This window comes from Cygnus olor, chromosome 4 (assembly GCF_009769625.2).
Source record: "Cygnus olor isolate bCygOlo1 chromosome 4, bCygOlo1.pri.v2, whole genome shotgun sequence".
NCBI classification, from domain to species: domain Eukaryota; kingdom Metazoa; phylum Chordata; class Aves; order Anseriformes; family Anatidae; genus Cygnus; species Cygnus olor.
The window spans coordinates 47868693-47896288 of NC_049172.1; the positions used below are offsets into that span (position 1 = coordinate 47868693).

The 27596-nt window shown below is 39.4% G+C and overlaps 1 long non-coding RNA gene across 2 annotated transcripts; it reads left to right on the top strand.

Moving 5' to 3' along the window:
• LOC121068939 lies at positions 1 to 26345 on the top strand. Of its 2 annotated transcripts, XR_005819151.1 has the most exons (5): positions 1 to 78; positions 4674 to 4851; positions 20573 to 20639; positions 24352 to 24417; positions 25139 to 26345. It is a non-coding gene; the product is annotated as an uncharacterized LOC121068939 (long non-coding RNA). The 2 variants fall into 2 exon arrangements; XR_005819150.1 differs by lacking the exons at positions 1 to 78; positions 4674 to 4851 and adding an exon at positions 16803 to 20259.
• The last annotated feature ends 1251 nt before the right edge of the window (positions 26346 to 27596 follow it).

The window sequence follows — 27596 nt, forward strand, 5'->3', positions numbered from 1 at the left end:
GATAAAACTTGGTGCTTGACCTATGCATTTCAGACCATTCTTTGCTGAAATTGAAACCAACCCAGGAAGTGTATTTTGGTAAGTGGTGGGATTGGAAATAGTGCGCGAGAGTAGTGTACTCATTGTGCTTAAAGATTCCTCCCGAGTGGTGATTATTTGGCCTTCTGAGATATTTACTGATGTGTAGAAATAATTCCTGAAGGATTCAGGCTATCTTACATCATTCACAGGGTTTGAAATGAGGTTGAAAAAGTGCTCTAAATGAACAGTGTTTCTATAAATTGAATGTCTTGCACCTGAAAATTAAATGCAAACTAGTAAAGATTCCAGTTTAAATTCGAAAAGAGGAGAGAGCATCATACCCCAAAATATACCCTCACTGGACCTCTTTGTGGTTTGGATTAGCTTTGATTTTTGTAATCCGTTCCCAAAACAGATTTGCTCTCAGTTCATTCCAGTGGCTCGTACAGCTCTCCCTCCAAAATTTAAGGGAAGAAGAAAAACACTGATGGGAAAGGGGACTTTTCTATGAGGGCTTGCTGAGGACAATGCATTTCTGTGTATTTCAGTAAATCTTTGAAGGAAGGATTACTTCCATTTTTCTGTGTGGGTCAGTTGGCTTGCTTGTAGCTATTACGGGGAGGGAATGTTGGTTGTTGCAGAAAAAAAGACAAACATGTTTTTAAGACTAAGTAAAATACTTGAATTTGCTAGATATTCTGGCCACATCCTTTGCAGTCTGAGCACATTGAAATCACTTCTGCTTGGTTTTCTTTTTTTATTTATTTTTTTCTTTTTTAACCCATTCCAATTGTACTAAACTCTAGTGCAGGTACATTAGCAGATACAGATGTGCACTCAGCTTCTGCTATGCAGTTGCATCTGTAGAGTTCTGTCAGGCTTACAGTATTTTTCAAATTTAAACAAGCCACTTTCCAAGTATTTTGTTTCACCCCACTGCAGCTTTTCTCAAAAACACTGTGAAGTGTGTTCAGTATGCTCTTGTGAGCCAGCTGCTGCAAACTATTAGCCATTTTTTCATGAAGCACAGTTTGGGGAGGTTTTTGCAAGAGACCAGAGCTTCAGTTTTCAGTCCAGAGGCAATGTCCAGAAGAGGGCACCCGTGCCCAAAGGAGCATTAAGGCAGGTATTCCAGGCAGTATGTTAGGAGTGTGTTTCCTTTGACATGCCACAATTTATCTAGGAACAATGTGCCTGATAACACTAGAGTGCAATTAAAAAGCATTTGTTTTTCAGAAGAGCCATTTAAAAGATTTTTTTTTTTATTATGTTTATGAATGAAGTTAATTTGGAATTAAAGATAATATTGACTACTTCTGTGAAGGCCTCACTTGCCCTTGGTATGTTCAAACAGCGTAATCTGAATAGAAATAATATTTGCACAGCACATTTTGCTGCCAAGTTTTCAAGAAAGTCAAACTACTGAGTTGGCTTACCACTCAAGATTGATACTTGCTAGTGATATGCTAGCTTTTAGATGATAATACTCCTTGCTCCTGCAGAGGAGACTATGTTTCCTTCATTTAATTTATTATGTTTATTTACTTTAGTCCAGAAACTGGTTCATTCACAATTAAGAAAACCAAGTGGAGGAGGGTGAACTTGCAAAGTGGGCATGCTTGTTTTACCCTTTGATTCTAAGAATAAAAACAAGTTGTGGTGGACCAGTGTACAAATATAACAATATCAAGTGTTTAGTTCACTGATTGCAGACACTTTAATAAATCAGTTGTTTTCCATTGCAAAATGTAATTGAGGCATTTTTCTTATGCATTCCTTTTTTTAACTAATACTTTTAATTAAACTGCTATTCCATATTTTAATTTTCATTCCAGTTTTCACTGAGGAACAGCTTGGATTGGCAGCTGTAACTTTAAATACTTTATTAAGAAAATGATTAATCATTCTGAAAATATATTTAGAACCTCATTAATTATGTGATGATAAGTGGATGTATAATGCATTCTGGTCACTGAAAAGTTCAGTTTAGAGGTTTTATTTACATGGCTTAATGATTATGAAGGATAAGTGAATCTTTACATACGATGATAACTAAAATTTAAAAATACACAACAAGATATAAATCCCCACCTGAAAGAAAGGTTCATTGTTTCTGAATGAAATTGGTATTTTCATCTATGATGACTAACCCTAGATCATCTTATAAAACACTGAGTCCTGGTCATGTAGTAGAAGTTAAATATTCAACAAAGGGACACATTTCTGCAGGTGTTTTCAGTTGATAGCAGTCCCATATCCTAAGAGAATTGAAATTTCAGCCTCAGATCTGATTCTGTACCACTTTTGTGTCTCCTCTTCATCACTTTTAGGTCTCCTACTTACTACTGCAGGGATTCTGTGTGCAATCAAACTGTATTACTGTGATTGTAAATGATTTGTTTCCTCTCTCCTTTTATCTAATTTCCTGTTTGTATCTGAGTCTACATAATAGTTCATGCTACTTAGTCCAGACTGCACCGGATTCCATTTATCAGGTATCAGTTTTAGGTTGAATTGACATCTTGGGAAACGGGAGTTGTTTCCCTATAACTTAGGTCTGCCAAGGGTAGCCAAATTTCTGTTGAAATCCCAGCACCTCCATACCTGAGTCCTGACACTGAAGAACCTGAAAACAGGAGGACTCTGTTAGCTTAGCTATGTTCCTAACCCTTCTGCAAATAACAGTGCCAAGGGTGTTACTAATTCGAGTGAAGTACAAAGTAAGAAACTGAGCTGAGGTATCAAATTAAGTGTTTCTTTTAAGTGGGCATAGATCTATTGTGATTCTTGGCCAATATCAAGCTAAGCTAGATCTGATCCGTTGCTTTGCTGATAAAATATTTCACGTCTAAATGTTTAGCATTCTCAGTACATTGTTGTATATAATATTCATGAAAGAGAAGATCCACGTTAAATTAACAGTACACAAACATAAAGTGAATGACTGACCATTTTGATGTTTTGAAAGAAAAAAACTGTTTCTTAGGAAGAAATGTCTTCTGTTTTACCTAAAGGAATTGCAAAGAAAAATGCTGACTTGAATGGTGCTATTACTAATGGTTATTTAGAGCATACAGATACTGTGAGCATTTAACAACATGCTCACAGTGTTAATAAAGCACATGTTACTAAAGGTTCTGTTTTGTAGCATCAAGCAAGCCTGACTGCAACTGTTGCTTCTACTGGGAAGTACAATTATGACTCACTTTCTCTAAGATCTTTCAGATGTGCTGCATTGAAATGGGGTCTTCAATATGTACATGTGATTCCTCCCCAGTAGTAATATTCTGGTGTCTCCTAAATAGATTGAATGCTAACTCAGTGAACTGATTTGACTTTAAAATTACTTTGGTCGGTCTAGGGATTCTCTCTGTTGTATTTATTAGAAGAACAAAGTAAGTGTGTTGAAAAAATCTCCTACTAAGTAAATCTCTATTTGTTTCTATCCATGTATTCACCCATGAATAAACAATGAGCAATTCTCAAAAGATTTTTTGGGATTGCTACTTCAGTAAGAAATGAAATTTTCAGGTACTTAGCCAGTTATCCAAATTATAACTCAGATCTCTTCAGCCTTCATGCTGAGGTGAGAAGCACGGGAACAGGCTAGCTCCAGAAGGATTCAGTGGTGTCTCCTCTTCAGCTGTAAAAGCAGCACTGTAACTTACAGCCTATATTCAGAGATACTTTGGTGTGTCCAAGATCGACTTTCTGACTGAGTCACTTTAGAAAAGTAGATAATTCCATATATATTCTGACTATTTCCAAGGTGAAAATAAATTATGCTGGCAGGTGTTTGTTCAGGTGGGAAAAGGGATACACTAGAAGATGCAGCAGAAAGAGTGGAAGGCAGGAGAGGGGACCAGTTGTCTCAGGTGGAAGGGAGTCATGAGATCAGCATGTAGCCAGGCAAAAGATGAGCAGTGTGACAGAAGACATTTGGAGGAGAAGCACTTGCACCTACATGTTCTTGCCCGTGTGATCAGTGGTGGAGAAAAGAACCGATAGGGAAAAGGGGAGTTTTACTCCAATTATTTTGCTGCACAGAACTTAGCTGTGCTAAATAACACCCTGGCTGGTGCTTTCACTAACAGAACAGCTGTGAGTCACTATAAAGAGTGATTTTGTTTCTGTATGGTGGAGTTAGCTATCAGAGTGTGCCCAGGTCTGAAGAAGGGGAAACTGTGTGTAAATCTTAGTGAATCTGTAGACCTAACTCAGTGCTGAGTTTACTCTGTTGAGTAAACCATTTCTGGCTGTATGGAAGACCTTGTGCCAAGTTGCTTTTTAGCAGGGAGGAGTAGTGTTTGCTGGGTTTACTGTTGGCATCAGGAGAGGGAAGCTGAAGTAGCAGGCTACACTAGAGCTGTTGTTGAGTGTGCTGCTGGAGCACTGGAGTTCCTCCTGTGGTGAATGAGTTGTATTTTACTACAAAACGTAGTGCAAGCAGAACCTGTTTAGTGCAGCTCATGTAAATGCAAGATGTGCAAATGTGAGGTGGAATTAGTTTCAGCTCTGTGGCTGTCATCATCTCGATATCCTGTTTGAGCTCTGACAAAGGCAGAGAACCTGACAGATCCCTATAGTGGATCATGATGTCATTAAAGCAGGGATAAAATAAAACCAGTCTTTAATTCCTCCCTATTTTCTAGGTTTTCAGATGTTTCAGACTCCGTGTAGTCCTATTTTCTGGAGTACAGAAAAATCCATGTGACTTAAGTTGGCTTTAAAGATTTCTCTTCTGCCAGTGAATATACACTACTACATTGCTTGATAAGGCATACCTCGCTATGAATGATTTAACAAAAATATGCTTCCTCCTAAAGATATGTAAGTAAACTTAAGTGTCAGTCAATTTTAAATTGTAATTTTTGTTTCTAAACAAACATTTCATGTTTCGATATAAATATTTCTCTGATTATCCTGAAGTGATTTATTTTTACCTAATGTCTCTAACGTAGAGCAAAACTTCCAAGCCATTCCAAACAATTTTCTAACCTCTGCTAGAACATTTAGCAAAAGTAGTCTACAGAAGCAGTTAGCTCAGCCAGAAAAGATATTTTCATCCTTCCACAGCACAGTGTTTTCACCACTCTCCAGAAGGAACACAGCAACTAAATTTTGTTGCAAGGAAGCAAAACTATCATGGTCTAACAGGAAGCCAAAGTTTTACCTTTTAAACGAGTATTTCACCAGTAACAGTTACTTACAGCACTTACATTTTACTGTGAAGGGGATTCTGTGAAGAGCTGTAATTCACAGGCCTTTGTAAAACAAATTAATTCTTTTAAAAAAGAGTATGTCAGCTAATAAGGAAACAGAAATGCGGAGTCAGTATATTTCTGTGACTTGAGTTCAGCAGGGCAAAGAATCTGCCCGAGGGCTAGACCTATAGATTATATGAGAAAATCTATGGCCAGAGGAGCTATAAACAATGGAAGGAGGGGAAATGAAAGCTGGAAATAAACAAGAGCACTTTCATATGTATTGAAAAGGGAGGGAACAGCTCATGAGTAGAGACAAGTGCTTTGTATTTCTTCTTATATATGTTGATATCAAGCTTAACAAACGATTTCTACATTTCAAAATGATGCAAAATACTGTCTAAGACTTAAAATTTTCATCAAAAATTGAGTACTTATTCAAGCCTTTTATTAAGCTTCAATTAGAATTAGCACAGTAGCAATTAGCTACCTGGTCATAGGTTAAGGCTTTTGTTCCAGAACTTCTCCTTTCCTGATGTTTTTCCCATGTTTCCTTAGCACTAGTAACTGATTTGGGGGCTGGCTAAATTCATTGACCAGTGTATTTAGAGGTGGGAACCTGAGCAAAGTAAATTTGAGTGAAGTTCACAAGGATATGTGTAAAAGAGAAGTCCACACAGGTTAATCCCACCAAATGCCAAGTGACCAGCATGCTTCTGAGGCATGTAGGCTGTGCTGTGATAATCAAAATGACTGAAATGAATTCTCTGAGACAGTGTTGATGAAGTTAGAAGCGGCTTTTTTATTTAAAAGGACTAGAGTAAGTGTCTGAACGGACATGATTAGGAGAGCTCACTCTTTCCACGGATTATGGCAGCCTAGATATACTGGGTTTGTGTTTTGCCAGATCAGGGAAAGTATGTGTACAGAATGGCATTGATGATTCTGTAAGCAGACATGAAACAAGATAAATCAAGTGACGAGGCCTAGACGTTTATCTCTGTGCTTATAAAATGGCAGTATTAAGTTGTGAGCACTTATCACTTAAGCTTTGGAAGCTCTGTGGAAACTTTTTGTTTCAAGCAGTGTCAAACGCTGCGAAGCAGACATATCTGGAAAGGCACCACAGAGCAGCGTTCTCAAGTAATTCCTGTCCCTGCTCAGTGCAGCCAGTCAGTGAAGCTGTCGTTGGAGATGAGAGAGAACCAAAGATGACGTATGTCAGTGTGGCTGTATCATGAATGGAATGATGCAAATAAACATCAGCCAGAGACTTAACACAGTATCTGTAATAACCTGGGAAGTGGATAAGAGAGAATTATTCTTTCCACACTGGGGACCCGGGTTGATTGCTGGAGCCGGCACTCCACACTCTTGCCAAAGATAGCAGATGATTTTTAATGGCCACACCTACTTAGGATTGTTATTCTGTGTCTCATCCAAAAAAGGATAGAGTAAATGTTGTTCTGTTTCAGAAAAATAAAACAGGCATGGTAAATGCTTCCAAAACTAACAAGTCTTTAGAAAAATAAGCATGTTTTGAGAAGTAGCAGCCTCGAGCTCTTCATTAGTTGCATTAATGTTTGCATAATGCAACTGTTAGTAATTTCATCAGTATTTATTGTGCTCATGTGTACTATCTTCTTGTGCTGCTTTTTTTTAAACTATTTTTTATATGGCAATATTTTCCATAAAAAACAACAACAACAACAATAAAATTACTTCAAGGTATCTCTTCAGGGTGCTGGTTAGTGCTTGTGGCTGAGAACAGGATGTGTGCTCTGTTCTCACATGTTCTTGGGCAATGTGGTTATCTTGAGGTAAGTGTGATAACGCCACGCTCAGCAGCACCACAACTGGTTCCTGTCTGTCTGTAGCTTCCACCTAGTGCTGCCTCACTGCTGACTCCCCGCTCTTCATGTTATATGGTTATGTAGGCACAGCTTAGGCAAAGGCTATCCCATTCCTCTCCTGTAAGATAGTATTGGAGGTCATTACATTCAGGGGCTGTCAGTACTCTTCCAGTACCGTACTGGTAGATCCAGAGCCAGTGGACTTGATTGTACTAGGTAATATTTTCCGATTTCTTTATTCATGTGTTATGTATGTACTGAAATAGCAACATATAAGGGGATGCAAATACTAGAATTGAAGTGGCTGTTTTGCTTCCTTCAGACCAGAAAGTTTCATTTTTGGACAACTGTGATAAAAGCGGAAGAAGCAAATAATGCGATTCCTGGATAAAGTGGTGCTTGTGCTGCTTCCACTTTACAACCAAGTAGGTATTAGCTAGGCTGTTGTTTAGGAGGAGTAAGAGCTGGGGCTAAACATCTTCTCTGGTTAAAATACTTACTCGCCTTTTCTGTGGTTTATAAGTTGTGTAGAACTAGCAAATATATTTTGTGAAGCACACAGATATATCTTAAAAAAAAAATCTATTCAAAAAGCTTCCGTTTGCTTAGGGTCTTATGTGGTTTTGCCGGAAGAGCCTATGTAAATCAATTAAATTATCATATGTAAACAGTAAGTTTTATGCGGTATGTTTCAGAAGTTTATGTTACTGCATAATTAGAAGTTAGATTTTAATAGATGCTGAATTGACACAATTACCATATTAACTTGCAACATTGAGGCTTCTAGAGTGTTTTCTGTCAATTACTATGCAATTGTGCTGTCATTTCTGATAGCGGAGAGAGCCTGACTTCAAACTGGGACATAGGGTGTTAATAAAAGCATTCTTGATCTTTGAGGTATTTTGTGAAAGAGTTTCTGCTTTGCAATAGGCATCTTTATTTGCTAGGCATCTATGGTTAGAGGCTTCTCAGAGCCCTCACAAGAACAACCTCAAAACAGGCCAACTTACTGATTTAGATCCTACGGTATTATTACTGTCCCCAAACTCCAGCCAGAATCATGAAACCGCAAGATTCAAACAAACAATAGGATTTGTTTGGTAAAAAAGATTTTTTCCTAACCCTAAAAGATGTCATTTGTGGCACTTCTGTGATTAATTGGGGGTAGGGAGGGGAATTCTACTGCTTTGAGTACAGTCTCAAGGGAATGTTGTCTTCCATCCTGTAAAGCAGGATGGCTAACATTTTCAAACAAGGCATACTCAGTTCTTTGGGATGGCTTTACAAAAGTAAACACAACTACCAAAAGCAGTTGGCATAAAGTAGCTCAAGGGTGGTAGACAAGGTATTTTTTTCTGCATTTGGTTTGCTTTGGCTGTACAAATCACAAAATGAGTCGCAAGACTCCCAGGGATCCCCCATCTTAAAGATGCACCACGGCAACTCAGCCCTCATCTAAAAGGTAGCAGCACTGGTTTGTGTTGATATAGTTAAGTGCATATCCAGTGTGCTGTGACTTCATCATCTGAAATAAATTTCTGCTTGTCCTGTACTCATCTAACACATTGGAGAAAAGTTAACACAACTTCTTTCTTGGTATTGTGTACATTTTGTAGTCTACTATAAACAATATAGAACCCAGAACTCTTTGGAGGTTTCCAAACCCACTAGGATCTCAGTAAAGTTTTGGGTTACGTGACATTATTTGAATACTTAACAAGCATTTTTCTGGTAACAATTTTTTTCAAATAAAATAGCAGGAAGCAGATATTTATTTTGTGCTAAATAACAGAAAATAGTTTTCCCAGAATCAAATGCATTTGAAAACTTCTGTCCCATTCTATACAAGCTCAAAGGTGAGTGTTGTTAGGACAAAATCAAACATGTTTTAATAAACCATAGTATTAGGAAGGTTCAAAAAAAACCATCAAACATCATTTTCATTGCATGTTCTGCAATTGAGCATCCAGGAAGAATTTAAGCAGCCAAAAGCAAACTTAAAATTTTAGCGTTTAGTTTCACTTTACCTTTTTGTAACCTGTAGTTGCTCCTTTCAGTTGTCTAAAGTTCATGCAACATGACGTAAATAGGTGACAATTGGCAGTAACGTCTGTGAGATGATGCTTAGAAGAATCAACCTTACCAAACCTTCTGCCAATCTTAAAAATGTAGATCTGAAATTTTAAAGAAATTTCTAATATTTGTTTGGATACCAGGCCTGCAGTTGATTTCCTTATTATCCAGCGCAGATGAGCAATCGTGAGGCTTTCAGCAATGTGTTTTTCTTTTCTACCAGGGTAACTTCTGCCCGTTCTTCCTTTGCAGTCTCTGTGTAGACAGTTAAGCTGTTAACAGTTTCACTGCCATATCAGACCATTAGTAAAGTCCCACAACTGTTAAATCATGCAAGGTCCAAAGATCTTACACCCTACAATACTTTAGAAAGGTGAGAAAACAATAAAACTTTTCAGAGTTATAGACAAAATGTCATTGGCAAGGGATGATCTTTATCTTATAATAACTTAAAAATTCAAAGGTGCCAGTAAAATCTTTAGAAAATAAAAAGAAATGAAAGAAAGAAGAGATTGGCATAGGAGTCTGGTGTGGAACCAACATTTCTTGGCTGTGTACAAGTTCTTTCAAAGAAACATTTGGAAAAGTTCTTCGCAGCATTTTTATTGTGTTTTTCTTCATCAGTTTTGTTGCCAAAATAATTTAATGTGGGCTGAATACTTGCTCTGTCATTCTCTTTAAGTTCTTTGACATGAGCATCTCGTTTCAAAAAAAGAAAAAGCAACGTTTATCTGTTAGACAATTCAGGCTCTTTATTTGGAGCATAAGGGCCGCAAATTTATTGTGCTGTAATCCAGACAGATTTTTGAAGGCTTCATACCAAGGCTATACATCCTATGGAATCTTTTTACTGCTTCACTGTGGCAGACAGAGACAGCTGTTCCCTAGTTAGGCAGTGGTGATTAGTGAGGGTGACAGAAGAGATCCTGACTGTGAAATATCCCAGGAGCTACAGAATATAATAAAACCACTTAAATATCAGTGGTTAAAGTGGTTAGTGATTCATATGGCACCAAACCCACTAAAATTTCAGAATTTCTGTTGAACAACACTGTTTTTTCTTCGGAGCAGAAGTTCTAAGTTAGTAGAGCACATAATTGTCCATCTGGCCTGATATCCCATTTCTGATGGAAGACATTACTGGATTCTTTAAAGCAAGGTGCTAATCTTCTTTTCTTCAGTATACTTTTAATTATTTAATACTATATCCATGGCAGGGTTGGAGCAGAAGGGATTTCTTTCTGATCCCAGATGGTGATCAGCTTATGCCTTGATGATAAGAATTGATAGCCCAAATATTTTTTATATTAGCTAACACCAGTTTCTGTTTATTACTTTTCACAATTAAAATTGTTTTACGGATGTGAAACATAGGTAAGGAGGAAGTGTACAAATACTCCAACAGCTCTTTCAAATTCACTGGTTAGGATGTCTCAGTAGTCTAATTTGCTCTTCTGCAGGTCCTGTGAATTTGCCTAAACCATAACTAAACTGATCTTATATAACAGTAAGAATCTGTGAGATCTGAATCTTTTCATCTGTAATGAATAAAGTCCTATTATGTCTAACAAGATGGACCCCAGTCCTTCCACACATGACACGCTACACTCCATCTGTACAAATTTCAGTAACATTCTGCTTGAATCTGAAAATTGTCTAACTCCAAGAGAGAATTTTCTGTGTACCAACTCTGAAATGTTTATGGTTAATGTGCCTGTTAAGCACAATGTGGTTTCAATTCAAGATGGACACAGAAAAGGTGCGATGTCCCTTTGTTGGTCCACAAAGACTCTAAGGTGTCTACTGATAGATACCTCCCATGGGTCTAGAAGCATCATTCATAGTTAGGATTAAATATTTTAGATTTCAAAGCTGGGACTTCTCTACAGAAGCAAACTCTTGATATCTCCTTGTAATTTACTTATGCTCTCACTCCCTCATGTTTATTTGGATTCCTTCCAGTCTAGTCTTAGCAGCAGCTGTGACCAAACGTATCTTCATTAAGCTCATTTTGTAAAGCATTTGTGCTGTATCACTTTCTGAATATTTAAACGATGATAATAATCTGTTCCAGACTAAGAGCTAGTGTGTCTGGATGTGGATTTTTCTTGTGCTAGGATGTGAATGAAGAAACAGAATTACTTATCTATGCTTTCTTCCTCACAATGCCTTTGGCTGAAGCATTTGGGCAGCTCCATCTGTATATTTTGAAAGCTGAAGTCAATGCCTTCCTTACGTCCAAGGGAATGTAGAATTGGACAAGGCCAAATGTCACTGGAATCTAGCATTGCCCCGACTGTGCAAGAGAAAAACAAGATCAAAATGTTGTTTTGTAGCTTTGACAGCACCCACTTCAAACTTCGGACTTTGGACTTTCAAGCCTTAGGACTTCAAGATGAAAAGAAGAAACTGTCAGTGACAACTGTATCTTAAACATGGTTACACTTCACAGTCAGGCTTTCAGCTGTCTAAAGTAGATCAAAGATGCAAGAGGTAAATCTGGCACTCCACATCTTGGAAACTCAACACAACTGAGATCACATGGCTGTAAACCAGCCATGCAGCACTTCTCTGCCTGCCCTTATGAGTAAGTATCCAGTTTAATGTCACCAATGCTACAAACATACCTGGAAATGAACTGCAGTGTGCTGCATCTTTTACTGTGACATTTGTTTCCAAAGCAAGATGGCTGACAGGAGGAGGCTCCTGGGGAAAGGCTCATCTTAAAATCGAGACACAGGTGTCACTGAGAAGAAAGAAACAGCAGAACTCACAGCATGTACCCTCCTAATGCATCATAAGTGTGAAGTAGAATGAGTTTGCTTAAACCATACTTTCTCACACGTACACCTCATTTTCTGTAGTTCATTTTCAAATATTACAAGTTCATAGTAAGCCAAACTGTAGGATTTCCACCAGGGGCCAAGTCTGTATTGTGTTCTTTTCTTTTTGTGCTTCTGGCGAAACCAATGTTCAAACAGTACTGTAAAATCAATTACGAATTTCTGCTGTGGTTGTATGCAGATTCCTACAACACTGCATGCAGCCACCCAGCTAGGAAGTAATGAGCATGTTATCCTTGCAATATTTCACTTGCTCTGTTGTACAATGGTAGCAAATTGTGTGGCTTCTTCAGTCATTGCTGGTATGCCAGTAAAAAGACATAAATCAAATCTTAGGTTACCAAGTCATATGCTTTTCATCTCTGCAGAATACTCAATTTCTAAATCGATTATTCATCTATTATCAGAACGGGTCCCAATTTTGTTTATATGTTATTTCTTCAGCCCTTTGTCTTCCCTTCTGTCTCTTCAAATGAGAACATGGGAGTTCTTTTGTTTTCAATGTCAGAACTCGAGATGGGATAAAGCATAAACTTGTTTGCCTTTTTTCAGCGTGTGTTGTATTCACAGACCATGAAGAAGTCTGTTTTCTACCAGGGCCATAATAGCCATTGCCAGATTTTCATTTGATGGACCAATTTTAGTTTTCACCGTGGTGCTATTATCAGCCTGAAAAACAATCCTTCTCTATGCCAAATGTGGCCCTCACTCCGATTGCTACTAGGATTGGCAGACATGACAGGAATCTCATGTTCTGACTTAATTCCAGCATTCCCTGGTGATTCAGTTACTTAGAAAAATATGTTCCATTTGAAATTAGGCACTGGCCATGGTAGTGTGTATTTGAGTAACAACTTTCAACCTGAAAGATCCCAGCTTATGTTCCCTGAGATATGATACTGGATCCCATCCTCATTGACGCTGCTGTTAAGGTGTGGTCTGTGGCGCTTCCACCTGTGGTGGAACTGCCAGCAACCAGTTTTTCACTGCAGTCGTTAGGGCTGGAACACAGCAAGAATGTGAGACTACACAGCAGTTTAGGACAGGAAGTAGAAGCCTTCTGAAGGCAGACAGAGTAGTCAAATGATGAAGTCTCCCTCCCCTCTCTGATGACTGCAAGATGTTCCTCAGCAATGAGGGGTGATGAAAACTGCTGTTTTATCTCATCCAAAGTCAGCAGTTTTCCACTTCCTTTAATAGGATGTAGGGCTGTCTTAAACACTTTTAAAATAAAAACCTAAATTTCTTGATCTTACTTAGCGTTCTCCAAAAAATGGAGTCAACCAGAGGTTCAAGGTTTGTTGGAAATGTGACCTTTGAAGAGTAGAGTCAGCTATAAAGGAGTAAGGCATTTTTCTTTCACAGCGAATAGGGCTGTGTTCTTCAGTGATTTCTTCAGTCCTCAGGCGTTCATTTTTTACATTTTTTTTTTTTTTTTTAACAGATGTGACCAGGATAAGAGATAGGGAAAGTGTTGAAAAAACAAAACACTGCAATTCTCATTTGTGAGTCTGATAGGAAAGTTTGTTCCTATGTTTCTTTGAGGCTGAATTTTCTTTCTATTTTCTCGTATTTCTCAGCATGTTCACTTGATTTGGGGATATGGAATAAGTTATGGAAGGCAACTTGAAGACAAACTGAGAAATGAGGTATACGTGTTCATTTTTTAGTCAGCTCCAATATAGGCTGGGCATGTATCAATAGTATGTATTATGGGATTGGTCTTTATATTGTTTTAATGATTTTCCTCAGATATATAGGAAGAATGCCTCTTGTCAATTTATAAATAGTATTTCCTTGTCAGCCTTTGGCTGTAAAAAAATGCAAGCTTCTTCCATGCAAACTACTTGTATATTTGGGCATTTTGATGCATCCATTTATCCTGAGACTGACACCAACCTGAGGTAAAATATTAAAAGATTTACAGCAAATAATGCCTTTCTAAGTTGCTTAAATACTTATGCTCTCAATTGTACAGTTTGCAAGGACTGGCAACACACGGACAAAAAGTATAATTTGTGTCGTGGAAACTTAGCTGCTCTTAGAATCAGCTGTAGTAAAGCTGGAAAATATGATAATGATATTTTTGTAACACAGCTAATACAGGGCCAGCTCAGGTGGCACCATGCTTTGGCGCACAGTGCCCAGAAACACACCTTGCCAAGTAGTACAGGGCCTGATCTTATTGCTGGAAATTAGAGGAAAATCATAGCAGAGCTAATTCCAGTTCTGTTGATATCTCTCTGTTATATCCACACACCCCTGGCACTATGTCAAAGAGTACCTCTTAGTTGTGAGCCGTCATGGAGCTAGATCAGAGCTGTGAGCTGGTGGGGGGGAATCTTCAAAAATCTTTCAAGACCTGAGGGAGATGATGTTGGTCACTTCTTAGTAATTGCGCTCACATTGTGTCTTCAGGTGGTCTTCACATTGTGTCTTCAGGAGCTTGTTTGCAAGTTAATATAAATAGTCTGTTTCTCTGCTTCTTAAGAAATTCAGACTGGCTGTTCACAAAGAGAATAAATAATTTTCCATAAAGCCAGAGTGACATGGGGAGACTTTGCACATTCCTTACACAAAGCAAAATCCCAGTGAAGTGGTGGGAGTTTTGTTGGAGGGCTACAGAATCAAGTCTTTGTGTGTCCAAGTCCAAAGCAGCCAGTAGTTGGATGCTAGTGCACAAAGTTGTATAGAAGTCAGCGTAGCACACTCTGTACCAGCCAGAAGCCTTGACCCATAGTGATGTTATTACAGTCTTTGCTGGATTATGTAGACTATGCCTAGTATAGTCTCAATCTCCTATCCCTGCATCCCAAACCTTTGGGTTTTTTTTGCTACACTTGGGAGAGATTTCTGCACAGCAGTCTATTTATTTGTATTTTATTTGGACTGGGGAACCTGAAGGAGGTTTGCTTCTCAGTACGGAGAACCATGTTAGAGAGACATGTTAGCTTCCAGCTAACAAATATGTTGCTTGTCTTTGCTAAAACCACATCCCCAGCTACTCGCTAAAAGGCCCTTTTTATCAAAAGTATTGTGAACATGTGAGCAGTCCTGCTTTTCTCTAACATGAACCAGGAGTCTGAATGGCAGATCAAATATGGACTGTGGCACTGTTGTCTACCCCTCTCTCGTGCATGCTGCTGTTACTCTAAGATCCAGTACCTCCTCATAACTTTAGAATATTTAGCAAAGGTGCTCCCTGTAAGGTTGCCAACCCATGGCCTATGTAGTAAATTTTATGGTTTTGAGTAAACAAAGGCATGGCCACAAGATTCGAAGGATTCTATAGGATGAAGATTTTTATATTATTTTCTGTTTTATTGTTGTGATTGCCATTTTAGGTGAGCTATGAAGAAAATAATAAGACTTTAAAACGTTCTTCTATGGAACGTTATATACAGCTTTTAGTCCTTCTCTATTTGTCTTTTGTGGTATGTTGAAAAGCATTTTCCAGTGCTTCTAGAAGACTCGAAGCCCTGTGACTTGTCTTTCTGAGGTTTCTTTTTGTTTCTATGCTGCACAAGATCATCAAATTAGTCATTTCTTTTTCATATAATGTGATTATGAAGAAAGAATTCCAAAGAATTCAATGTACTGCTGATGCCAGAGGCCAAGGACAAGTGATAGAGTGTAGATGAGCCTACAGGTTAGGTAGCCTAACCTTGTTCTTTTTCATGCATCATTAAAACTGTTGTATTTTTATCATGTAAGCCTTGTCATCGACTTTAAATTGACAAGAGGTCTCTGTAAAAAGTAGAGTGTTTGGAAGGGCTGGGAGGAAGAAGCTCCTGCAAGTAGGATGCTGAGAGTACAGTTTTCAAGCAGGATGGAAACTGCAGGCTTCTCACCTCCTCTCCTTCGTAGGCAGCACTTAGTTAATATAGTGGGTTTACGTGGCAAGCTTTTGGTAGCAGGGGGCCCTAGGGGTGGCTTCTGTGAGAAGAATCCAGGAGCTGCCCCATGTTAGGTAAGGGCCCTGCTGCTGGCCAGAGCTGGGCCAATAAGCAATGTTGTTAGCACCTCTGAGAGCATATTTAAGACGGGGGAAAAAAAGTGCTGGGAACAGCAGCTGGGAGAGGGAGAGGAGTGAGGAACAGCCTTGCAGGCACCAAGGTCGGTGAAGAAGGAAGGGTAGAGGTGCTCCAGGCACCAGAGCAGAAGTTCCCCTGTGGCCTGTGGTGAGGACCATGGTGAAGCAGGCTGTCCCCCTGCAGCCCATGGAGTACCACGGTGGAGCAGGGTTCCACGCTGCAGCCTGTGGAGGAGACCACGGTGGAGCAGGTGGATCTGCCCTGAAGGAGGCTGTGGCCTGTGGAGGACCGCTGCTGGAGCAGACTCTGGGCTGGAGCTGTAGCCTATGAAGAGGAGCCCATGCAGGAGCAGGGGGCCTGGCAGGAGCTGCTGCCCATGGGGGACCCGGGTTGGAGCAGTTTGCTCCTGAGGGATGGACCCTGTGGTACGGACCCATATCTGGAGCAGTTCTTAAAGAGCTGCTGCCTGTGGGAAGCCCATGCTGGATCAGTTCAGGAAGGACGTCATCCCATGGGAGGGACCCCATGTGGAGCAGGGGCAGAGAGTGACCGAGAAGGAGCGGCGGAGACGAAGCACTATAGACTGACTGCAGCCCACATTCCCCTGTTCCCCTGCACCACTCAGGGGGAGGACGTGGATGGGGGGGGGGAAGGTGCTTTTGGTTTCTTTCCTTTGTTTCTCACTTTTCTAGCTTGTTAGTAATAAGCAATAAATCTTCTTACCTCCCTATGCTGAGTCTATTTTGCCCGTCATGATAATTGTTGAGCAATCTCCCCGTCCTTATCTCAACCCTTGAGCCCTTTGCATCGTATTTTCTCACCTTTTCCTTTGAGGAGCGGGAATGAGAGAGCGGCCAGGGTGGAACTCGGCTGCCCATCCGAGTAAAACCACCACAAAGACCAAGCTACCTCTCTCTCGTGGGCTGTTGAGACTAAGTTAAAGGATGTGAAGGGGCATGGAACTTGCATCCATAGCTGCTGCGATGGAGCGAAGTAGCTCTGCACTTTTGGCACACAAGGAAAAGGTCTAATTTATCTTACTGAAATCATTGCAGCTTCTGCTGTCTATAGTACAGGCAACTGGGAGGTCAGATGCCTGCAAGCAGTGTTTCCATCGCAGTGTATTTATATGTTTTGGTGATGGGCAAACCTAACATCATGTGGGCTGAATCCGGCCTTGTACTAAGTTCCCTCAAGTTTGGCTGCCTGAGCTGTGTGACCTGTATTGAGATACCTGAGAATCTGCCATTTGCAACAAGTCACTGAATGCTCTGCTGAGTTGATTACACTGTTCTGTGAATCTTAACGGCATACTCGAAAACACTTTTAACCTCCTATTTGACATTGTTGACCAAAGAAGGGCTTAGGAAAACAAAATTTTCCTTGCTAAAAACTCTATTTCTTAATGGGTTTCTATTAGTTACAATCCATGTAACATTTGGTCCCTTTTGCTGCTGGGGAGATCTGCTATAAGTAGCTTAGGCAGAACTGCATTGCCTGCAGATTAAAACACACACACAAACATGAGGTTTTTAGGTGAATTCATCAAAAAAGCTATGGAGATGCGTTTTTTTTTTTTTTTTAATGCATTAAAGCCATCTGCATCCTCCCCAGCAATGACAGTGGAACATTCCTTTAGCTATTACATGAGGCAGAATCTCCTTTCAGAAGTGTTAGAATGTGCAGTTGTCCCAGACATCTGAACTGCTGGGGAAAAAAAAAAAAAAAAAAAAAGTAGAAGCACTGTGCATTTTTATTTTTCTTTTTTTAAATCAAAATGCTCTGGATTTGTGAGGTCAAAAGTGCTTGGACTCTCTGCGAAGAGCAGGTAATTTGTAATTAAAGAAAGATATGAGTGCAGATACCACTAGAATGAAAACACTAACACAAATGTTTTGATAAAGCCTGTGGAAAATTCCTGTGAAGTATTGCAGTAAAAATCCTTTCTGTTGTGCTCTTGGAGTCTGTCAGCAATCAATAGGTTGATACAATGGAATATGTTAATGCAGTGAAATCCAGTTATTAAAACAGGATTAGATGGTACTCTGTCTGGAAGACTGAAGCACTCTGCTTCGGTTTTTGATCATCAGACAGTCCCAGGATCTCAGGTTAATTTTAAGTATCATCTTTTGCCACTGTTCATTAATAATTGCAAATAGCTATGTTAAAAAAAAAAAAAGGGAAGAAAAAAAAAGAAACAAAAGAGGTTTCAGATGTCACAGCCTGTATTCCAGGAAAGCCTGCCAAGTCTCCAGAAAACTGAACTTAGTAACTGAAACTATTAAAATCATAAAGTTTTATAGAAATTAATTTTATTATGCTTTCATCCTAGGATATTTAATAGAACACATTACACATAGCACGTCATACTTTTCAGGCTTTATCTGCTTGGTCATTGTCTGCATAACTAGCAGCATTTTTTGCAGCAGATCCTTTTTATCAAGGTCTAGTGGTGCGGCTCTCTGAAATGTTCACTGTGCAATTCAGGAATCTGTGATATGCACTAGGTCTATGCAGTCATGTGTTTTCACCCCCCCTAAATCAGGAAAACACTGTGCTGCCACAGAGATGTTCTTCATTCTACTAAATCTGGAGGAGGGTAACAAATAAACCAACTTCTTGTGGGACTGCAGATGGAGTGTAACACACATTTTTTTAATAGTAGTTAAACAAAAGGAATGAAATAGCTTTCCCAAAGCATTGCTCTTGGTCTGACTGCTAGGACTTCAGTTAATGCTTTCCTTTTGTGGAAGGCTAGAGGACAAGAAAGGACACAGTCTCCTGGGGTAAAGTAAAATTCATCCTTTTAGCAGTTATCTCTGAAAGTTAAAAGTAAAGGAACAGGCATTTTTCCATAGTAAATTCAAAAGCAGCAGTGTAATAAAAAGAACAATAAAATTATAACCGAGAGAGAGAGTCTGGGTGGCTAGAGCAATTGGCACAGGATCCAGATTCGTGAATTCTCTTCTCTCTCTGAATAATGACATTGGTGGTCATTTAGAGCAAATCCTTTCCTTAGCACGTTGCCCATGTGAAAAGAGCTGGGAGGATACTAAAAACTGTATTGAAGCACAAACTCTCTCCAAGGTCTTAGTTTCATCAATACATCTTTTTGTCCTGCTTAATGGGGTGTGAGAAGTGGATATTGCTCACTTCCAGTGCAGACAGGTGTTTCTATGACAAAATGTAATAAAAGCAGAAAGGAGGGTAACTGGTTTTGGACCTCTAGTTCCCTGCAGCACCATGCTGATAGAGCTATGTGCCACCAGTGCCAAAAATGGCATTGACCTGGCTGTTCTGAGCAAGCCTCGTGTCACTAAGACCATGCAAATATTTGGGAGCATTGCTGGGAAAGCAGGTAGTGGCATCACTGTGTCTACTCGTTCTTGTTCCTGCAGTCTCCTCGCATCTCCTCACATAAATTCATCGAAAATATTTCAGCCGGATCAACTACTTCATCAGGTTTAACTTGTGGTTGCCTAGTAGCTGGATTTACACTGTGAAGAGGCTGCAAAAAAGAGGATCTGAGCCACGATAATGTGGGTTGCTTCATCTGGCAGTTCTGGAAAACCAAACGCAGAGGCATAATTTATGCCATGGCATGCAATGCTGTATTCAACTTCTGCACAAGTGTTTTGGAAAAGATATTCTTCATTAGACCTAGCACCGTGGCATGGTGTGACTTTTTCCTGTTTCCTAAGTTGCTGCTATCTTAAGTAGTCTGGTAGAGTGCAGCTGTGGCACACTAGTTTTTCCTCGCAGTGATGAGTGCCTCAAGTGAGGGGGTGACTTGCTTCCTACTCTGTGCAATCCTGAAAATGTGGAACTCGTTCCCTCTGGAGTTATGAAATGTGGACAGATTCCTCTTTTTTACAGTGGAAAAGCATGAAATCATAGCCACATTGGCTGGAGTTATTATTCGTTTAACAGTTAAACTTCCATTATGTTTTACTGTTTGCTACATGCCATTTTTATGTGCTTCAGTTTTATGCATTTTGCAGTTAACTGTTTGAAAGGAGAAAGAAGTGATTTACCAGGACTGTGCCTTTCTCCCCACTAATTCTGTGCTTTTCTTGTTGCTAGGATGATATTTGTTTCACATTGCATGTGGGCATGTAGTAAAACATAGATATATTAAATTTTACTGTCCGATTCATAGAGACTCCCAGAAAAAAGAAGACTCTTCATGTGCTGTGATATATCATCCCTATATGTGGGTATAACCAGAGCTGTAAGTACTGTTACGTGTTGGTTTGGAACAGAAATTACTGAGGCTTGTTCTGCTTCACTGTTACTGTTCAAAAATGCTTAAGGCATAGTGTTTGTTTTTTAAAGCAGTAGCCTTTTTATGTGTTAGTTTGAAAAACTGAAAATAAAAAATAAAACCTGCTGATACTTGCCATTCTCTGAAATCAAGAACAGCCTTTCTGTTTAATTAACCTTGGTTTGTGCCTGTTGTCTTCTACTTATTACTGTTCATCAGGAAGGGTTTTCTTAATCATGTCTGCTTTGGTTTAACCAGGAAATTTGTTCTTATTTTGCAGTAGTTTTATGCTGCATGGTGAAGTTCTCTGCACAAGCCCTATTCTGAAGGAAGCTGTACAAAAGCAGGTAGGTGTGGCACCATTGGTTTAAGCGTTAGCCTGAGTTTGTTATTTGGTCCAATTGAACATAAGCTCATGCTGAAGTGTGTGGACTCACCTTGCAGGAACTACTGGCTCATCTGGTATGGTCCCTCACTTGAAGTTCATACCAGAAGCCTCGGTAGCAGTAGCTTTTAGTCAGGTAAATTAAGACTGCCTAAGGATCAGCAGGAAGTAAGAAAAAAAAGGCACAGGGTATGTCTTCCTTAGCCCACCCATGCAGGTGGCAAATGTGGTGTGGATGGCTTTGTTCCCAGAAACCCCCAAACAGCTGGAAGGGGAGACTGGTTCATGTGGTGGCTGCTGTCCAAGTGGCAGAGGGAAAATGTCTGGGTGGTGAGTGGTACATGGCTACAGGACTCATTCACCCCCTTCGCTTCTCAGGCACAAATGGGGGGCTGTACACAGAAGGGAGGCAGCGTAGTTTCTATCTGAGGTGTGGGTGAAATAACTGTAGCAGTATTCCTCCACGGGGACTGGAAATGGTTACTGGAGGTATTTAAGGCAGAGCTTTTGCAGGAATAACACAGTTTTAGCAAACCAAAAATCATGAGTGTGTGCACACCACCATAATACATTCACAACTAATAGAGTCCAGTGTATAGATCTAATTTCTCTACAGCAAATAGCACTTTAATAAGATGAGTACAGCATGGCACAAGCTACAGAAGTGATCAATGCAACTAATTCCAGACTACTAGCAATATTGCTTGTACTTGTGCAGTTTTTATCTGGTGAAAATGTAACCGGATAAACCTCTTCTTACTTAACGTACTCTATGTGGTTATTATTTTATGTAACTAGAATGATTTTGGAAAATAAGGTTGTATCTCTACTTGACTTGGTATCTCTCTATGAAGGTTTTTTTGGCCCTGTGATGAGTACCTGTTAGACTATTACAATGAAATTGAAGAGTAATCGTACAGTTTTTTAGAAGGAGCAACTTATTTTTGGATCTCTGTTTTAGAGATCCCACATTGGAATCTCAAAGCCTGAAGGATTCAGGCTTTCGATGGTGTCTCCCCAGTTGAAATAGAGACATAGTATCCCTAAAAATTGGGCCAATTCAAAATCACACTGATAAATTCTATGAAAAAATAAACAGAATGCGTTTTATTAGAGCCTGCCTAATATCTTCCATTGATCTCCATGGTAATTTGTAATGAAAACAAGTTAAGCTTATGTCAGCGATGCACACTCACAGCAAAGAAGTATCCTGGGCTGTGTTAGGAATAGCATCACCAGCACGGTGATGGAGGTGCAAAGCGAGATACATAAAATTCTGTTTAAACAAATAAAAAATGATGTTGAGTGTAGTTGAGCATTCTCACAACATGTTGCTTCAAGAGTGTGGAGTCTCCATCGTAATACATGGTTCAAAACCTGACTGTGCGTGGTCCTGAGCTACAGGCTCTAGTTGATCCTCCTTTGAGCAGAGACTGGATGATCTGCATTGGTCCATTTCAACCACTCTGATCCTGCAGTTCTGTTCGTTAGAATTGGGCTTGGGCAGTGCTGCATTCATCTGATATTAATGACAATTATTTAACTGTAAATATCTTCCTAAGTGAATGTTTTGTAAAGTACAGCCTATGTTTTTTTATTTTTTTAAAGTCAGTGTCCTTAGCATAAGTTAAATTGAAATTAGTAGAAACGGGTTTTCAAAAAAGGTACAACACAGCTTGTTGTAAGACATCTTCTGAAATTAACTGTCTTTTAGTATCAATTGTGCCTGGTAAATGGTTTGGGATTCAGTCTATAAAAAAAAAAACAATGGCAGAATTTTATTTATTTATTTATTTAAAATAAATGGCTAGCAGACTACTTCTGCTTGGTCAGAAGTCAAGGAGTTCTCTCTAGACAGAGGTCTTGTGTGTCTGAAACTTCACGCTGGATAGCTACAGTTTCCGGTTGAGGACAATCCTAACTGTGGTGTAGAAAATCCAGAGGAGACTATGAGTGTCCTGGAGCACTGCTAAGTAACATTATTCGAAGGGCAGCCGGTCAATTGGTCATTCATGCGCTGGGAATGAGGGGGGGGAGTGGTAAGGTAAGCAGATTTGATTTAAATGTCAGATTGTTTTGAAACATAGTCTGCACAGTATGTAGGTCAGCGCTAAAGGGATAGACTGTATCTGCAAAGGTGCTGAGAATGATTAATTTCCCTGGACAGAATTCTGTTTTTTTGTGTTTTTTTCTTTTTTTCTTTTCAGTGTGCTCTAAAGTAAAGCTGCACATTCTCATTCATGATGGGCTCGGATTTCAGACAGTCTGCCCAAAGGGGAAATTTATCCTGGCAACTGCTGAAAGGGAAACTCTTGTGGATTGGCACCAGTTTCTGCATAAAATATATATGTATAATTTTTTGCTGCATTTAGGGTAGCTTTTCAAGGATTGTTTATTTACATTTCCTTCTGTGCTCTCTAACTATTTGCATCAGTGAGAGTTGATACTTGTGTGCTTTCTAGCAGCTGCCAGGCACCACCTAAGATGTGTATTAGGCTCCTTTCACTCCCTGAGGACACAATACCTGTATTCCTGTGGAAAATTGCACCTACAGTGCTGAGTGCTTACTTGTGGGTGGATAGTCCTGCTAACCTCTTGGTCTAAAGGGCCCCATTGCTTAAGAGACAATTTTTTACTCGTCAATCAAATTTATGCCAGTGATTTTGTTGCTTTATAGCTGTGAAATCATGTGGGAGTCAAGACTTCCTTTTGGAGTGGATGTGAGTTGAGAAGGTTGGCTCTTCTAAAGCACAAGGGGCAGATTATGTTGTATTTCTGTAGCAGTCCTGACCAGAGGAACGCCCTGGAGCTGTATCATGCCTTCAGGCAAAGCTTTTTTAGGGAGGTTATGCTGGGCAGCTCTGGCTTTAAGATCGGTTGTTCCCCATGAGTTTCCTGCTTCTTCCCCCAGCCTCACAGTGGTTAGGTGGGAGCGTATAGCTCTGCCACATCCACTGCTGCAATTGAGCTGAGCCATGGGCTCACCAGATGAACAGACAGCTTTTTAGGGAGAGCCATGCATGCAATGGGGTGAGAAGGCTAGGTTTGGTCTCTTCCACCCCATATTTCCTTGACTCAGATCTTGAAAATGCTTATATTGAGATTTTTTTCAGTTAATGTTAATTTATTATGTTTGTTTTGCTACTTTGTTTGGTGCTCACATATGCAAGAATAGATTTGTAAAAGAGATTTTGAGTTTACTGCATAGTCCATCTTCTGCTTTATGGATGAATAGTGGTCCTTAAATTGTAACAAAGGAACATTTCTTGAGGTCTTGGGTTTTTACTGTGATTGCCAAGATGGCTGAAAACAAGGCCTGCATTGGCTGTTCTTCATTCTTTCCTATACTGTCAAATACACACAGAGTCCCTGATAGATGAGAAGCAGGTGGAAGTGTTATGCACAGAGAAGACACTGGATGTATTCTACGCACTATGCTGCTGAGGTTAATTTAAGATGGCTTTGCTCAGTAATTATGTCAGATGTATTTTCTAGTGCAATTTGGCAAGTTCCTCTGAATGCTTCTCTTGGTGCATGCAGGCATAACTTGTATATACTACGTATTTTCAAAGGGTACAGCTTCATACTTCAAATGAAGGCTTGCAAAAGGTGCTATTTACTGAGTAAAATGTGTTTTCCTGGAATCCTGATGGACTGATTTATTGCTTCTGCAGTTTTTTCTGGAAGCTACCACATCGTGGAATTGTGCCTTCTGGGTCAGAGATGAAAGGAGCTGGCCAGTAAGTGTGAAGCTGAAACATTTTTTTTCCAAAGCTACAGTAAGATTTTAGCTGTTGTGTTGAAATGCACTGTTTTGCCTGGTCAGTTAAGACTACTAATTCATATTCTGCAATAAAGAGAATACTTGGATTCTGTGTTGCAGGACATCTTTGGTTGCTGATGGATTTTTGAAGAGTCTGAGTCAAAAAGTACTCTATTTTCCTACTGACCTCTTTTTAATGAATCATGAAAAAAAGCATGGTCTGTGATTTTCATCTCTAAGTGTACCCTAAAGAGTGTAGGTGTATGTGTTTGTCCTAAATTTGTTCATGGACTAGTCAAAACTGACAAATTATGAGTCATATGAGACTGGCCATGTGCTTGTTTTTGGATGGTTGAAATTATAAAGGAAAAATAATGCATATATCTTAATATTATGTGACCTCTGAATATTGTCAACATAATTAGAAATCCTTTTGGTAATCTTAGTAGTCCACAGGAGAGTAAGCATTACCATATCAGTTCAGTGGTTCTCCTTCTGCAGTATGACAACTTCATTATTATAATGGTCGTTGTTGAAATCATTCCCAAATCTTGCGATCTTGAAGAGATGAGAGAAACAGGGGAAGTGCATGCCCTGATAGTAACTTTTCTATGGTATAAGTTTAGGAGGTAATTTATTTTCACATTCCAATGCAATACAGTATTACTTCTATTTATTTTTTTTTAATCTTGTCTCAGCAGTGGCAAACACTGTCCTGGGGAGGAGAAAACATTGCAGAAGGCTTCAGCTGAATGTGAATGGTTTAGTCAAAGTATAGTCTGCTGGACTTTGCTTAAGCAAAAAGCAATCATTCTCCTTGTAAATGTAAGAACACAGAGAAGGAAGAAAATTTGCCAAGTAAGAAAGCATTATGGGCCATTAGCAAATTAAGGAATGTGTATCCTCTCCCATGAACTTATTGCTGCACATAAAGATCTGAAACTGTTCTGCTCTTGCGTTGTGGTATTAGCCAACATGAGGTGACCGCTGGGAAGAGGGTTCAGAAATGTGCAAGAGATGAAAATTCCCTGCAATATATTTTATATGGTAAAAACATATAGGTTTTGTTGTTGTTGTTTGTTTGTTTGTTTTCTCATGGATGTTGCAATGTTGTCAAATCCAATAAGTCAAATATCATTTTTCTACTGGGGAAGAATACAAACAAAATTGCTCACATAGTAATAATGACTGACATTCTTTATGTTGTATGCTGAAAGGACACCATTAGGAGGGGCTAAGATGTGATGACCCATACAGATCTTTATAGAGGACCAAAAAGGAATTCCTGGGAGATGTGTATCAGCCCTTGAAATACGTCCTGCATATGATCCTGAGTCCATCTGTGGTTGTGAATAGGTTGGTAAGGCCTTAGTCTTCCACCCAGTAGCTAGGCCTTCACACCAGAAACATTAAAATCTTTGAGCTTGATATTGGCATTTGGCATCTATAGCGTCAGCTGAATTCGCATTCTCATTGGTTTTATAATTCTATATTATTTTCTAATGACAGTCTGCATTCACAGTGGGTGAAGAATGGGCATGGACCCTTTGCTGGCTCTAATGGAAGCTATTGCTCTTGGTGGCAGGCATAAAATGGGCAAATCTGCCTGTTTGAGTTGTGGATAGGTAAGTCGGATCAGCTGCTACTGGTGCTCTAGGCATTTCACCATTAAAAATGTTGTATGTCTCTTGATTTGTCCACTAAGTCAACTTTGTAATTCTAAAAGCAAAGCCAATTACTACAGAGTTTCACTTATTAAGCTTTTTCATTGGTGTGTTTTTCATTGACACTCTTTAGCTAAGGCAAAGGTTATTATTTTTAATAATTATCCCTAACGAATTTTGCACATGGGAAGTGTATAACAAAGCATATGTCCTTCAACATCTTTGCTGTAGAAATAAACAAGTTAAAAATAATTCTTGGAAGATAGTCTAATATTCCTTTGTCCTTGAAGTCTTAAAGTATTATCAAAATAAGGTAAAACCAAAATCAATTTATAGATGAAAATCCTAGGAATCTGCCTGCGTGGTCCCTACTACTTAACAAGATCTTAATTTTCAAAGATTAAAGCTGTGATACTGAGACAGCGGCCTCTCTTGGAAACCAGTGCTTTTTGTTTGGAAGATACTAGGCTTATCTCTGGATATGTGGTTTTAAATCCCAGCACTGTTCAATGCCTCCAACTCTGCTGCTAACTCAGTAAGCAGAGGAAGGAGTTTGCAGGGCCAAAGGAGATATGTGTACACTCTGAAGTTGGAAGGCACCTTACCATTTGACAAATGGGCATAAGAGTGGTAAAAGAGAAAAGTTAAGGACAAATCAGCATCAGGAAGTGTATTCTTCCTTATGATTTGCAGCTTTCTAGAGTTTTGGTTTCTAAACCAAAAAATCAGGTTATTAATTATTAGAAAGTGAAACAAACAAATGCAGTACGGGATCTAAGTCTTAGCTAAGGCTCAGCTGTGGGCAGGAAATCATTACTTCCTGAGGAGATTTTGTCCAGTGAAATTGAGGTTTTATGGGAACAACTCCAGAAGTGCCATGCTGGATATTGACAACTTAGAAAACATAGCAATTCTGACACCTGAGGGGGAATAGTTCAGATGCTTGTTTTAATAAAATATAAATAATGTGAAAATCTTAATAAAATCAAGCTGCGATACTGATTCCATTGCTTAAGTGTAGCATTTTTAGGATTCAAATGAAAGGAAGAGGAAAAAGTTTCTCCTGTCTCCCTTCACTATACCTGTTCTTGGGTATCTTGCTAGATGTCATTCAGTAAAGGAGTCAAACTAGGCCCTCCAGGCAATTTGTGACAGCAGAAAACAGGGTTAACTTCCAGAAGATTTTTGTCTGTGTACTGCCAGGTCCTGGGCTATACCTGTACTACAAGTACAAGTGGGATTGAAGTGCTGGAGGCACCACAGTGAAGTCTGTGCTGCTATGTCCTCGTTGTTAGTATTGTTTCTACTAACTGCAAGTGTGAGAACAAACAGTGGAGTTTGCTCTCCTTTCAGCAATCGGATCTTAGGGTATGCACTTTTAGATTTCTAAAATCTAGATAGCAGTAAAGGAAAACAAAACAAAATAAAGAAACAAACAAAAACAAACAAACAAAACAAAACAAAAACAAGTTTCCTTCTTTCTCATGCAGCT